The following is a 13,534-nucleotide window of genomic DNA, read 5'->3' as shown; positions in this document are numbered from 1 at the left end:
CTTATCTATGCCTACGGGGTGGAACGGTTCGGAACGGTCGAAGGCAAACGAGTTACTCCATCAATCCCCACCAAATCCAGAAGGCAGATAGAAATAGGCCGCCTAGTCAAGGAGAGGAGGCAGCTGAAGAAGCAATGGAGGAAAGCCACAGAGGAGGAGAAGGGAGGTGTAAATTTCCATCCATTAGCCCAAAAACCGGATACTAATGACTTGGTCAAAAGGAATTCTGCGTGTAAGCCTTTTCAGCCTTTCGGTGAAGTTCTCTTAATTTATTGATATCTCATTTTAAATCTGACTCCATTAATAATTTTATCTGACTCCAATTCTATGTGACTTCATAAAGTGTGCTACATTTAGAGTTTATCAGCTGATTTTACGATTAGTTGCGATTTAATTTAGATCATTTATTTTCTTTGTATCTTCCTAGTTTTCATATTCGTTCATCGAGAGACCCAATATCGCAGAGAGACAGACGCTTCTGGACGCGCGCTCACGGGCACAAAATGGTTACTTCTGTAATTAGTCAGAGGGTGCAGAGTGAATATTTTACCTTTAAATGGTTGCATATGCTCACTCAACAAAAAGTGTAATTTTAGTAATATTCACGGACTACAACTTGCTAATCCAGCGATAGTCAGGAATCGGAATATCGCGCACGCTGCGCCCCATGCTTCAGTCGTGGCGTCATCGGTGTGATCTATCATAACCCTAGATTTTGCGGTAAGAAAGGAGTATACTTCGATCCATACTAGAATAATGATTTCAGAATCATACAAGATAAATCAAGATTAACATTTATTTTGGCCAGACAGGAAAAGTAAATAAGTAAACAAGAATCCATGGTACACAACTGATCAGCGTAAAAACATAAAACACAATTGCAAAACAATATGAAAATAATTTAAAAGAGTCATCATGTCTGGCACACTACATGCAGTTTGCACCACACGGGGGTTCTGACTACAGAATATTCCCCCTGAGAGTTAGATTATCCAGCCTTAAATACTTCAACTAGAACAAAAGGGTTGTAAATATTTGCAACACACCCACCTGGTTTTGGGAGAGTGGATCAGATATATTTGAAGAAATTCCTCAAAAGGAGGATTGAATTCTCATTAGTTTTCCAATCTTTCTAATACTACCAGTGACTGCAGTGAAACTGAGACCATTTTACCATTCGCACTGAGACCTTTAAAAAGACATCAAACATGAAAGGGATAAAACAATAGATTTACAAGATACATCATCACTGGTATATCTGGATTTGGTGACTTGAAACCAGGACAAGGAGAGGGCAAAATGGGGAGGGGGGAGGAATGTTTGTCAGGGTATTGTCACACAGTTTCTGTGAGATCTTTCTCTCAAGATTAGTGACTTTTATTGTTCAATTGCTGGGGTGTGTTTCTCAGCTTTTGTCTTAGCACCAAAACCGACTCTTACAGAGGTATAAACCTTCTGCAGCAAGAGATTCAGAGCAGGCTAGCAACACTGAGGAGAGCTGAAAACCTTCTGAGGATGCGCAGAAGGAAGGTGCAAACAAGATCACGCTTCTACAAAGATCCTTTCAAATTTGTGAAGAGTCTCTTCACAAAGGAGAAAAGCGGAAGTCTCTCAGTGTCAAAGGCCGACCTGGAAGAACATCTGAAAAATTCCTGCACAGATGACCGTCACCAGGAAGAAGTTACGCTCCCTCCAGAAATGCCACCAGTCAATCCACCAGAGCACGAGCTGGATATTAGTCCACCCAGGTGGAGTGAGGTAGAGCAAACTGTACATAGAGCAAGGGCTGCATCATCCCCAGGTCCCAACGGAGTTCCATACAGGCTCTACAAAAACGCACCAGATGTCCTGCGATTCTTCTGGAAGCTGATAAGAGTTGTGTGGCAAAAGAAGGAGATACCAACGTCCTGGCGGAGAGCCGGAGGGATCCTAATCCCCAAGGAACAGGATTCATTAGAGATCGGGCAATTCCGTCAGATCAGCCTTCTAAATGTCGAGGGAAAAATATTTTTCAGCGTGGTCGCTCACAGGTTGGCAGGATACCTGCAAAGGAACAATCTTATTGACACGTCAATACAGAAAGCAGGCATCTCAGGCTCCTCCGGTTGTGTAGAACATGCTAGTGTTATCTGGCATCAGATCCAGGTCGCCAAAAAGGAGGGAACAGATCTTGATGTGGTGTTCCTCGATCTTGCGAATGCCTTTGGCTCAGTCCCTCACAACCTCTTGTGGACAGCCTTTGATTACTTCAGGGTCCCAGCAGCTCTCACAACCCTTGTCAAGGCCTATTTCAAGGATGTCCAACTTTGCTTGACAACAACAGAGTATACAACAGCATGGCAACAGCTGGAAGTGGGAATTATGGCCGGCTGCACCATCTCCCCATTGGCCTTCACCCTGGCCATGGAGGTCATCATCCGGGCTTCTCGATGGACGGTTGGCAGACAGAGAATAAAACCAGGGCTCAGCCTGTCACCGCTCAGAGCCTACATGGATGACCTCACAGTTCTCACCACGAATAAGGTTTGCACTGTGCGGCTATTAAGAAAGCTCCAGGAAAACATTGAGCGGGCTCGCATGAAGATCAAGCCGGGAAAATCCAGAAGCATCTCCATTATCAAGGGGAAGCTGTAAGACCACCGCTTCTACATTGGCGAGGAACCCATTCCAACAGTTTCTGAGAAGCCGGTGAAGAGCCTAGGTCGTTGGTATGATGCCTCCCTCAAAGACAAAGAACAAGTAGAGCAGCGGAAGGAGGTTGCCAGCGGCCTGGAGAACATTGACAGAACCATGCTTCCTGGCAAGCTGAAGCTCTGGTGCATGCAGCATGGACTACTTCCACGCCTCCTGTGGCCGCTAACCCTCAATGAGGTCCCATTCTCAAAGGTGGAGAAGCTGGAGAGGTTGGTCAGCTCGTACATAAGGAAGTGGCTTGGCCTTCCCAGGTGCCTCAGCAGAATCGGGCTCTACGGCAAAGGGATGTTACACCTGCCCATTTCCAGTCTGACAGAGGAATACAAGTGCGCCAAAGTCAGACTGGAGATGATGCTACAGGATTCAAGTGATCCATTTGTAGCCCAAACTGCCCCAACCCTGGCCACCGGGAGGAAGTGGACCCCATTGGCTGCAACTGAGCAGGCAAAGGCAGCACTCAGACACAAGGACATTGTGGGCCGAGTGCAGGAGGGGAGAAGTGGTCTTGGCATTGTGGCTAGTACACCAGCATGGAGCAAGGCCTCTACATCTCAGAGACGCAAGTTGGTGGTCCAGGAGGTACGTTGGGAGGAGGAAGCAGGAAGGTGCACCCAAGCGGCGGCGCAGGCAAAGCAAGGGCAGTGGATGGCATGGAAAGGAGTGGAGAAGAGGAAAATCTCCTGGAATGAGTTGTGGGAGATGGAGGCATTCAGGGCAAGTTTTACCATCAGGGCTGCCTACAATGTATTGCCTTCCCCCGCAAACCTAAACCAGTGGTATGCCAAAGACCCCACATGCCCTCTATGCCCAAGTCCAGCAACACTGAAGCATATCTTAGTGGGATGCAAGACCAGCCTCACCCAAGGCCGTTATACCTGGCGGCACAACCAGGTGCTAAAGTGCCGAGCAGCAGTGCTGGAAAGTCAACGGACAAGTGTGAATGCCCTTCCTCTACCGTCTTCCAGGTGGCAACCGACAGCATTTGTTCAGAGGGTGAGGGTCAAGCCAGCCACACTGGGATTCACACGCTGGGATTCACTGCTGAACCCTCTGGAGGTGTCGTGGGTCCATCAGCGAAACACCGAAGAAGGAGGGCGCCCACTTGACAACCCAAAGGGTGCCATCACTCATTTGACCATCCCACGGAGTCTCGTCGGTGCCACAAATGTGCATTTAATAAGGGATATTAAAGGAACTGTATGTAAGATGTATGTAGAATGTATTTCAATTAATCATAAAATGGCCCTGATATGTCACTAGACATTAAGAAATCATGTTAATTTCAAATATTTATATCACTGACAACGGTTGTCCGGCCAAGATATTGTCATTTTAAAAGTGAAGTTGCAGCCCTCAACTGATGTTGATGTTGACATGTTGTGTCATGCCTGAAGCGCCACCCTCCACCTATCTACCAATCACGAAGTCAGTAGTGTTTCTGCATTCGGGTTGCCAGCTCTGCTCTAGTTACCACAGCTGCAGCTACAAACCTTTTGGATAAACAATGTCTAACTTTACGAAACCTAAACGACCTCGTTATGAATCAGAAAAATGTTGTGACAGTGTCCGAAATAAAACAAGGATTTGAATAGGAGATGCCTTTGAAAGATGTAGACGGCTGAAAACGGAGAATAATTTGAAGACTGATGCCAACGTTGCTAATTTTCTCCTGGACAGGTAAGGTTCATCTATGTTTGGCTAACTTGTAACGTTACTTAATGTAAATGGACATTTCAAATATTCATGACAGTCGAACAAAGATATGCATGTTCGTGCAAAGTAACGTTAGGTTAGCGCAGATGGAGGAGGTGGGTCATTGAATTGAAAAGGTAACGTTAAGGAATTGTTTGGTAAATAAAAACGGCGAGTCGTCATTGCTAACATTAGTAATGCATTATCAGAGCCCGTTTCGCTGTCATTATGCTGAGACGCTGAGGAAAACAACATTAGCACGCCTATTATGGCAATGTGAAAACGTATTTGAGACCGTAGCCTAACATTACCTCATATTCCTCATTCGTTCTTCGCATATATAGTGGACAAAACATGCTGCAAGTTGACCTGTATGACCATTGCTAATGTTATTTAGCTTTGCTGTAATTTTACTATAATATACTATAGTATTTTTTCATGTGGGAATGTACGAGCGTTCATATTTACGATTATATTTGGCTAATCGCCATAAGTAAATTGCGATTCATAATTACTTCACAAAACATCGCTCTTGAAGCATAAACATAATTAACAGAAAGAAAAAAACGTACTGTGTAGGACTCGTCACTTGCCATTGAAAGCTCCGTGTAGCAGCCTACGTTCCTGCTGGATCCTGCAGCCTATCTGGCAGCCTCGAGTCAGGGGGAGGGGGAGAGGGAGAGGGGATACACCGCTCTACAGTAATTTGAAAGTGATTGCAGTACCAGTTTTGCCCACAGTCCTACATACAGCTCCTTTAACATCTAGTCCTATACAACAGACCTTATAAATAGTGGCTGATACTGTTGTGCATTAAATGGTATGCAATAATAACAGTGTAAATGATTATATTTATTAAAATTATGAAATGGATGCCATCTTATTGGGGCAATAAAGCCCTCCCTACACCTACCCATTACCCTAACTGATAAACACTTTATTCTTAAACACACGTTAGACACTTTATTTCCAGTTTTTAAAAATTTTCTTAATTTTTATTAAAAATGTATGCCTTTCTGATATGTGATGGTAAAAGCGAGTAGAGCGAGTTTGGCAAAAGGCGGATTCGGACTCGGGTTGATTTGCGTCAAAACTTTCTATCATGTGTTTTACACCTACACGATTGCTGCTATTAACAATCCAGCATCTTCCATAATTTTGTCTGGCCCAACCAGACGTCAGTGGGTGTAGTTTGTGTAAATAGCCTCTGCCAACAAGGTGGGCTCTTTTCAGTTAGTGTAAAGAGACACAATGATAAAAAAACCCTTCAACTCATTTAAAGGCGAACTCAGCTCAAGTTAAAATGGCTGTCAAAGTTTAAAGGTCCCAGGACGTGGATTTTTTTTTATTATTTTTTTTATGTTTCCTGAGGTGTACTTATATTGTTTACATCATAAAAGTTCATAATTTAGAAATAAAAGGCATTTTTCTATCCTGATTTTAGCCCTCTGGCTTGTATGTTCTGTTTGAAGGGGCGTGTCTGCTGTGAGACTTCAGTGTAAACGCCCACTGCTGTGATTGGCTGACGTATTACATGTGGAACCCCTCTCGAATACTACGTTTTTTTTTACTATTACAGCTGTCGAGATTAACGGATTGATTATAGCATTATTTTTAGATCTTTACCCATCACATGAAAGGCATTGAGTAGACAGACTAATGTTATAATGTTTATCACGTGAATGCAGTGATCTCGTCATCGCAACGCGTTTTCTCTCACAAAATGCTTTCACCACAACTAACAGCAAACACAATATTTATATGAATACAGTAAGAGCTTCGTTGTGCAGCAAAACAGCGTCAGTCATTATAACGGCAGTTTGGGTAAGTGTGCAGATATACTCGCAAAGTGTGATTGGCAGCTTCAGCCATTATAAAGAGTGTTCTTTGATCACTCTCTGTAGTATAATCACAATTTAAATTAAAGCTGCAAGCAGCGATGAAAGGGCCCTCGCACATGCACCGCCACCTGGTGGCCTCAGGAAAACTGCGAATAGTGAGCAAGATACATTTAAGCAGGTAAATATAGGAGAAATACAGCCAAGTCATTTTGATGTGCCACACTTCCTGCTGCCAGCAGGTGGCACTTTGACTATAACTGAATATTGACATGTAGTTGTCTTCAGGTCAGGACTTTTTTCAAACATGTGAAGTTTGAGGCAGATCGGACATTGTATGCCTGAGCTACAACAACTTCCTGTGTCATGGCGAAACATCAGACTTTGACAGGCCACCACGGACAGCGAAAACTCAACTCAAGATCTTCACAATTTAACATCACCATGGCCTTAAGATTAGACTGACCAAACATGATGTTGTTCTAGTAAAATCTCAATGAGGAGGATTCACAGGAGTAATCACAGTGTAAAACATGGCCTTTCCTGTTGCCCACAGGTGGCGCTATGCCTGTCACTGAATATTGGCATGTAGATGTGTTCAGGCCAGGACTTTAATAAAACATGTGAAGTTTGGGGCAGATCAGAAATTGTATGTCCGAGTTACAACAACTTCCTGTTTCATGGCGAAACATCGAAACTTGTCAGGCCGGCCACGGACACGCGCTTCGGGGAAAACGCAAGATCTTCACAATTTAACATTGCAAAGGCCTTTAGATTAGACTGTGCAAAGATGATGTTGATCTGATTAAATCTCTAGGAAGAGTTTGTTAAAGTACAACGTCTGGAAATGGGAAAATTTGCACAAATTTCAAAATATCTCACTTCCTGTTGGGTCTTTTTTGTAGGTATTGGGCTTTTACATGTGTCTACCGAATTTCATACTCGTACGTGAAACAGCGGGAGGGGCACTTAAAGGTGGGGTAGGTAAGAATGATCTAAAACACTTTTGTCCAAATTTGTTTAAACTTTCTTTATATGTCAATACATAATTAAAATTTAAGTACTCTGAAAAAGAGAGTAAAAAAATCGAGTGACTCTAGACTCTTTAATCTGCAATAAACACCGCTCATTATTTTCGTTCGGGCCGAAACAAGTGATTGGCTTGGGCGACTGTCACTCTCTCTCTCGTTACCATGGCTACCGCCGCTTTTGCTCAAGGATCTGCCCACATGCGTGCGCCCCAGTGTTGCCAAGTCGGGCTACTTCAAACTAGGGTGACCACCATCACACAAACCAAATGTGGGACAATTACTAAGTTTGTGTGGGACAATGTGGGACATGTTACCGACACTAAAACATAATCTGAAACTGTTACACAATCCCCCAGTTTAACAGACAAGGCTTAAGCTAGTCCTAGACTAAAATGCATTTTTGAGTTGTGTTAACTGAAAGAAACTTGCACTGATGTATCTTAAAATATGTCAGTGCCATTGTTTTGTCTTACGATACACACCAGTAAGGTTTTTTTTAAGGGCACATTTATAAAAGTTACTTAAGTGTACTAATTGAACTAATGCCTAATCCTAGTTTAGCCTAAGCCCTGTTTGTGAAACCGGGCCAATATCTATCTAACTTAATAAAAACATATGTGTTCTGCCTTTCAGATGATAAAAATACTTTGTTCTTTAGTCCCTTCCAGAAAACACCATTACATCACAATATAACATTTTACATGTCATTTAAATTCAACATCACTGAGCCCAAAGGCAGCAGGCATCAGATCTGACCAAGTCCAATAATGAACAAATAAAATATAAAGCAACATGAAATTAGTTCATTGACAGTCTTATATATTATATTATATATTAAGAATATAACCAATTTACCGAATTATCCATTCGTTTTCTACATGGAACGAATCACCGCTCCACATTTTGATTGACAGCCATCACAACCTACTAGTGACCGTGTTTACTCCTTTCTTTTCAACCATTGGATAGGATAAAAAAAAACGCCTGTTGTATTTGTGAAAGGCGGGATGTTACTTCTGACGAAGCGCTGTTAAATATGTCTAGGAGAAAAACGATGCCGCAAAAAGAATAAATGAAATGCTTTCTTAAAAAGGCAAAAGAACGCATGCATGTTTTCTTAATATGATAATTAAAAACCAACAGACTGATGAAAATGCGGGACTTTTTCTCAATATGCGACGTGCGGGACAAGGGGTTAAAATGCTGTGCGGTACAACGCAAAGCGGGACGGGTGGTCACCCTACTTCAAACACTGTTGCCGCGGGCTGTTTTTCATGTCCGCGGGTTGAAGCGACCCCAATTATGTGATATTTTGCCCCGGGATTTGCGAATTTTAGCAGGCAGCCCTACCAAAAAGACACATATTTTACCCCCTAAATGCGAGAAACACGATTGGGCTTGTTTTGGGCTAGTTTTGAGTAGCAATTGGGCGGATTTTGTTGTCAAAAACCTGGCAACCCTGGCGCACCCGTTTGATATGAGTTCAAGAGGCTGTATTTCTGCTGGACAGGTAATCTTTCATTTTGATTATACATTTTTTTGGTTTATGTTTTCATGAAGCATGTCTCACTAGCACACGTAGCTGCCTAATATAGCTAACATAACATTACTTAGCATAAAGTTACAATGTTATACACTTAGCGAACCATTAGTAGAGATGATAAATACTCAATATGCCTAGCTCAAGTTGATCGCTGTCGTGTTGAATTTCGCAAAATGTAACTTTAGATAACAAAATGCATTTGTAAAAGCTAGTAAACCGCATCCAGGAACTTTTTTTAGAACTAAGTTAGTTTTAGCTACTACCCTCTGTCTAAACTCTTTTACCATGTTCACCGGGAACTTTACCTGCACGTTTATTTCGGCCCTTGGTTTGTTTTTATATACTCTACCAATGTTTATGTTGATGTTTTTATCTTGTATCTGTGTGTGTCGTAGACACTGTGTTGTGTGTGTATTTTAAACTTTACCAGTATCGTTATTCTAGCTTGATAGTGAGTGCTAAAAGACATCTTATTTGTTTATATTCATAATGATAAAGTTAGATTTTTTATTACATGTGATTCTGACATGATGTCACTACATGGAAATGCAAATTCACACCTGTACAGTAGAGGGTGCCGATCAAAGAAACCTTTCAGCTCTGCTTGTGAAGAAAGTTTTTAAAGGAACTGATACTTTCATTCAGCAAGGATTCCTTAAATTGAATAAATTAATCTAATAAACTGATTTACAAAGCTTTTAAGCATTTTTAGTGATTTTCAGTGCTGTAGCCTTTGGCAACGTTGAGGTTCCTTGAGGCATACCCTGCTGCCCCACAGGTTAAAAAGACTTGTTTCAAAATTCTGTTTCAGATATATCCATAGTGGAAGTTTCACAGATACGTTTTTGGTTTGTCAAATGTTGTAAAACCCCGCCCACTGGTCCAATTCTCGGTGTCCAATGGCAGGGAGAAGGTGTTTCTGCGTATCGCTGTCTTTCCTTTTACACAATAAAACAGTTCAATTTAAACACATTCTTTTGTATGTATTTACCTTGTTGTTTCATCTGACTCCATTAAATGAAAAGGTGTTAAATGATTTTGTTAACCATTAACTTTAGATTTATACTTTGTCTTTCAATTTAAATCGTTTATCTTATGTTATACTCAGCATTCAAGATTCCAGTAACGGTTTAGAGTTTCGCACCGGCCGGGTTTACGATCTCTGATACGGACTAGTCAGTCTTGGTCATCAAGGCAGAGGCGACACACTGATATTCTGGACGCCCGTGCAATACGTTGATCATTCCAGAATATTTTTATTCAGTTCCCTTAGATCTGAATTCACTTAATTAATGCAAAACTGTTTCTAATCAGAGGCCATGACCATTATCACAGAATCAAGCGACCAACTTGCTAATTCTGATGATAACTTTCTATAATCATGCCGTGGTTTCCCACGTATACGTTAATTAGAACAATATTGCAATAATCAGGAATTGAGGTTGCCCTATTTAGATTGGTCTAACAATTTACTATTGTTCTAAACGGAAAGACTTGTTTAGCCTATCAACCTCTACAGTCCAAGTATACGTTACCTAGTGCCAATGTGTTAGTCGGAGCTCTAAAGCATCGATCCGGTGTGCTCTTTCAGCTTCACCAAAACCGTGTCTTAGTCCGTGTTAAACTAACCTGAGCAGATATCCGTACTGTTATGGTTATAACATGAAATAATGAGTTAATAACACAAAATGCGTTGCAGTAAGTTTAAAGCATAACGATTTATTAACCAGGTAAGAAACATCAATCAAAAGTCAACTCAAAGAGTAAAAAGGCATCAATCAATCATATACAGAAACAATAATTCAAGAATCAAGGATTCTAGAAATCTTTACCTGGTCATGAAAAACTACACACAAGCAGTGTGGGAAATCTCAATACAGACTCCATGATTCTTGTATCACCTTCCCTTAAATACCCAGATAATTCAATAAGACCACAAATGGTGGTGTTTGAGGTTATAATTAGATTTTGGTCCCTCATCCAGGGGGGTCACACATGGGCAATCAGGATCTGTGTTTGAATGGGTTCTAGACATCTGCAAAGGAGGGCATTTATTTACATACAGGAGGCACTTGAGTAGATGATCTGTGGGGGGTCACCTTTTGGTGAGACATAGTATTTTTGTCAACTTACATAACTTCTTGGAGGTTTGCATTATGATTAGGAGAATGAGACCATTTTACCAGACGCACTGATACGTTTCAAATGATACTAAACATGCATAGTTACACATTGTATACATTTAACGTTGCATAGATTTTGAATGAGTTTTCAGTGTGGGTGAGAGTGAGTTATACAGAGGGTGCTGTGCAGGGTGTGGATGTGTGGTGTGTGTGTCTCAGTGTGATGCGTCTCGGGTGGGGCTGTTGTGTATTTGGGGAAGTGTTCAAATGGTAATCTTTGGAAAAGTCCTTTGTTTCCGGGAAATCACGGTCTCTCTGTTCAGACTGAACGGCATCTCTCGGCCCAGACCGATCGGCACCACCTTACAGTTTATATGAAAATATTATGTGTAACACGAAGAAAGCTTCTGTACAAAAAAGTACAAATAGTTTTTAAAACCCAAACTATTCATTTCATTTATATTTTATTTGACAGTTAGCATCATAATAATATGACCTGCATAGAAAGTGTATTTATATATACATTTACATATCAACATATTTCATATAAATAAAATGGTCCATAACTCTAATATAATTAAAATTATTTTAAAACATTAAAAACTTCATAAAATAATGTCAGATATTTCAACTGTTAGTAAGGATCGACCATAAATAGCTTTGTACCTTAAAAAAGCCTCCATACATTTGATTGCTACATCATCTACTTCTGGATCAAACTTGTTTGCTAAAAGATGGTGTTGCCTCACAATCCATTTCAAGTCCCCAGCTCCATAGACACACACCGCCCGTCTGTGTATCCCAGAGCATGGTGGGTAGGAAGCCCCACTCTTTAGATTTCCTTCATGGTAGCTCCACTTCACCAGACGAGCAATTGCGTTCATGTCCGATTGATCGTACTTTATGTTTGGAGGGTTGGTTCCTGGTACAGAAGACATCCGTTGTAACGTAGCCCACATGTGCTCATCTGGACTGTATGTGTCTTTCTCCCATTCCATGAAATCTTGAGTCTCTTTGCTTTTGAAGATGTGATCCACAAACAAAGTAAGCATTTCCTGAGAACATAGGGCTCTGTATTGGTGGGGGTGACTTTCTAACATTGGTCTGAATCACAACATTTGTAACATTGTGATGATACTGCCAACGCACCTTTTTATACTCTTTGGCCTCAGACTCCAAACTGTTCTTTCCATTCAGGTGTTTTAGAGACTGAACCATTTCTGCATTGGTTTTAATGGGGAAATCACTGCCACAGGTGTTGAGCAGATACCTCCACTGGACAGGTGACTTGAGCAGATCCTGCATGCAGTTGATGTCCGCTTGAACTCGAGACCAGGAGGCGTAGATCACATTCTCCAGTTTGCTGGCCACAAACACGTTGGTTAGGCAGGACACAATGGCCCTAACTGCTTCTTTAAAGACCTCAGGAGACCTCTGGTCCACATGAACACAGTACACATTGTCAGGAGTGTAAATGGCTCTTAGGAGCCTTTCAAACATCTCAATCTTTTCATGGACCACCATGGAGTAAGCAATGGGGAAATCTTTCTCCTCTTTACTGAGAGAAAGCGTCAGAAACCCTCTGTCTCGGATGTAGGATGGACAGTCCTTTGTTGCGTTGAGATAGAATGACTCGGATAGCAGGGATGCTCTTCTTTTTGAGGCCAGAAGCTTCCTGAATATGTCCTTGTCCACTCCGTCAATGTCTCCTTGGATAATAGCTGAACAAGCCTGTAGTTCTCCAACATCCTGCTTTAGTAAGTGATTCATGACCATCTCGTCTTTATGAAAACAATTTGTCCTTTGTTCTGGATAGTTCATCAAGAGGACGGACACGGTTGTACTCAAAGAAAGGATGGTGATTATTTTCAAAATCCTCTTATTGTTAAATGCCATGTTCATTTCTTTAAGACTATAACCTGCCAGGAGAGGATATCTGTGTCAGTGAGGTATAAAACAGCCTACATACAAAGGGGAAAGGCTAACCGCTGCATAAAGGAATAGTAATTATTACACAGCAGAGGTGTGGCTATCATCTTCCTGGAATGTGTGCACATTAAGAACATTCAGTCAAAGAGTTTGTAAACTATTTGTACACTAAGTTTTACTGCCAAGACAAAAGCTGAGATCCAACACCCTGCAAAAACAAACAAACAATAAAACTCACTAATCTGGATAGAAAGAGTGTAGGACACCACCCTGCCCAAACTTCTCCCCTTGCCCCAACCTCAAGTTGTTCCAAACCTGTATAAGTTTCTTTGTTCGACTGAACACAAAATAAGATATTTAGAAGAATGTTTGTAACAAAGCAGAGAGAGCAAACATTGACTACCATAGTATTTTTTTTTCTCCCTACTATGGTTGTCAATGGTTGCTCTCTCTGCTTGGTTACAAATATTCTTCTAAATATCTTCTTTTGTGTTCAGTCGAACAAAGAAACTCTTACAGGTTTGGAACAACTTGAGGGTGAGTAAATGATGACAGAATTTTCAATTTTCGGTGAACTATCCCTTTAAATGTTGAATTCTCTCTATATTTCAACTAAACTAACTTCATAATTTTTACTTGCATTGACGTATAATATTGTTCTTAAAGTTGTCCCCTTATATAGAA

At 41.3% G+C, this 13,534-nt stretch overlaps 1 pseudogene across 1 annotated transcript; it reads right to left on the bottom strand.

The window, feature by feature from the left end:
- Positions 1 to 11,526: 11,526 nt before the first annotated feature.
- On the bottom strand, positions 11,527 to 12,697 carry LOC307121254 (beta-1,3-galactosyl-O-glycosyl-glycoprotein beta-1,6-N-acetylglucosaminyltransferase 3-like; annotated as a pseudogene). Its single transcript has one exon. The product of its transcript is annotated as a beta-1,3-galactosyl-O-glycosyl-glycoprotein beta-1,6-N-acetylglucosaminyltransferase 3-like (transcript).
- Positions 12,698 to 13,534: the final 837 nt, after the last annotated feature.

The sequence above is a fragment of the Gobio gobio genome (assembly GCF_949357685.1).
Source record: "Gobio gobio genome assembly, chromosome: 25".
Taxonomy (NCBI): Eukaryota; Metazoa; Chordata; class Actinopteri; order Cypriniformes; family Gobionidae; genus Gobio; species Gobio gobio.
This window is presented reverse-complemented; position numbering and strand designations above follow the sequence as displayed.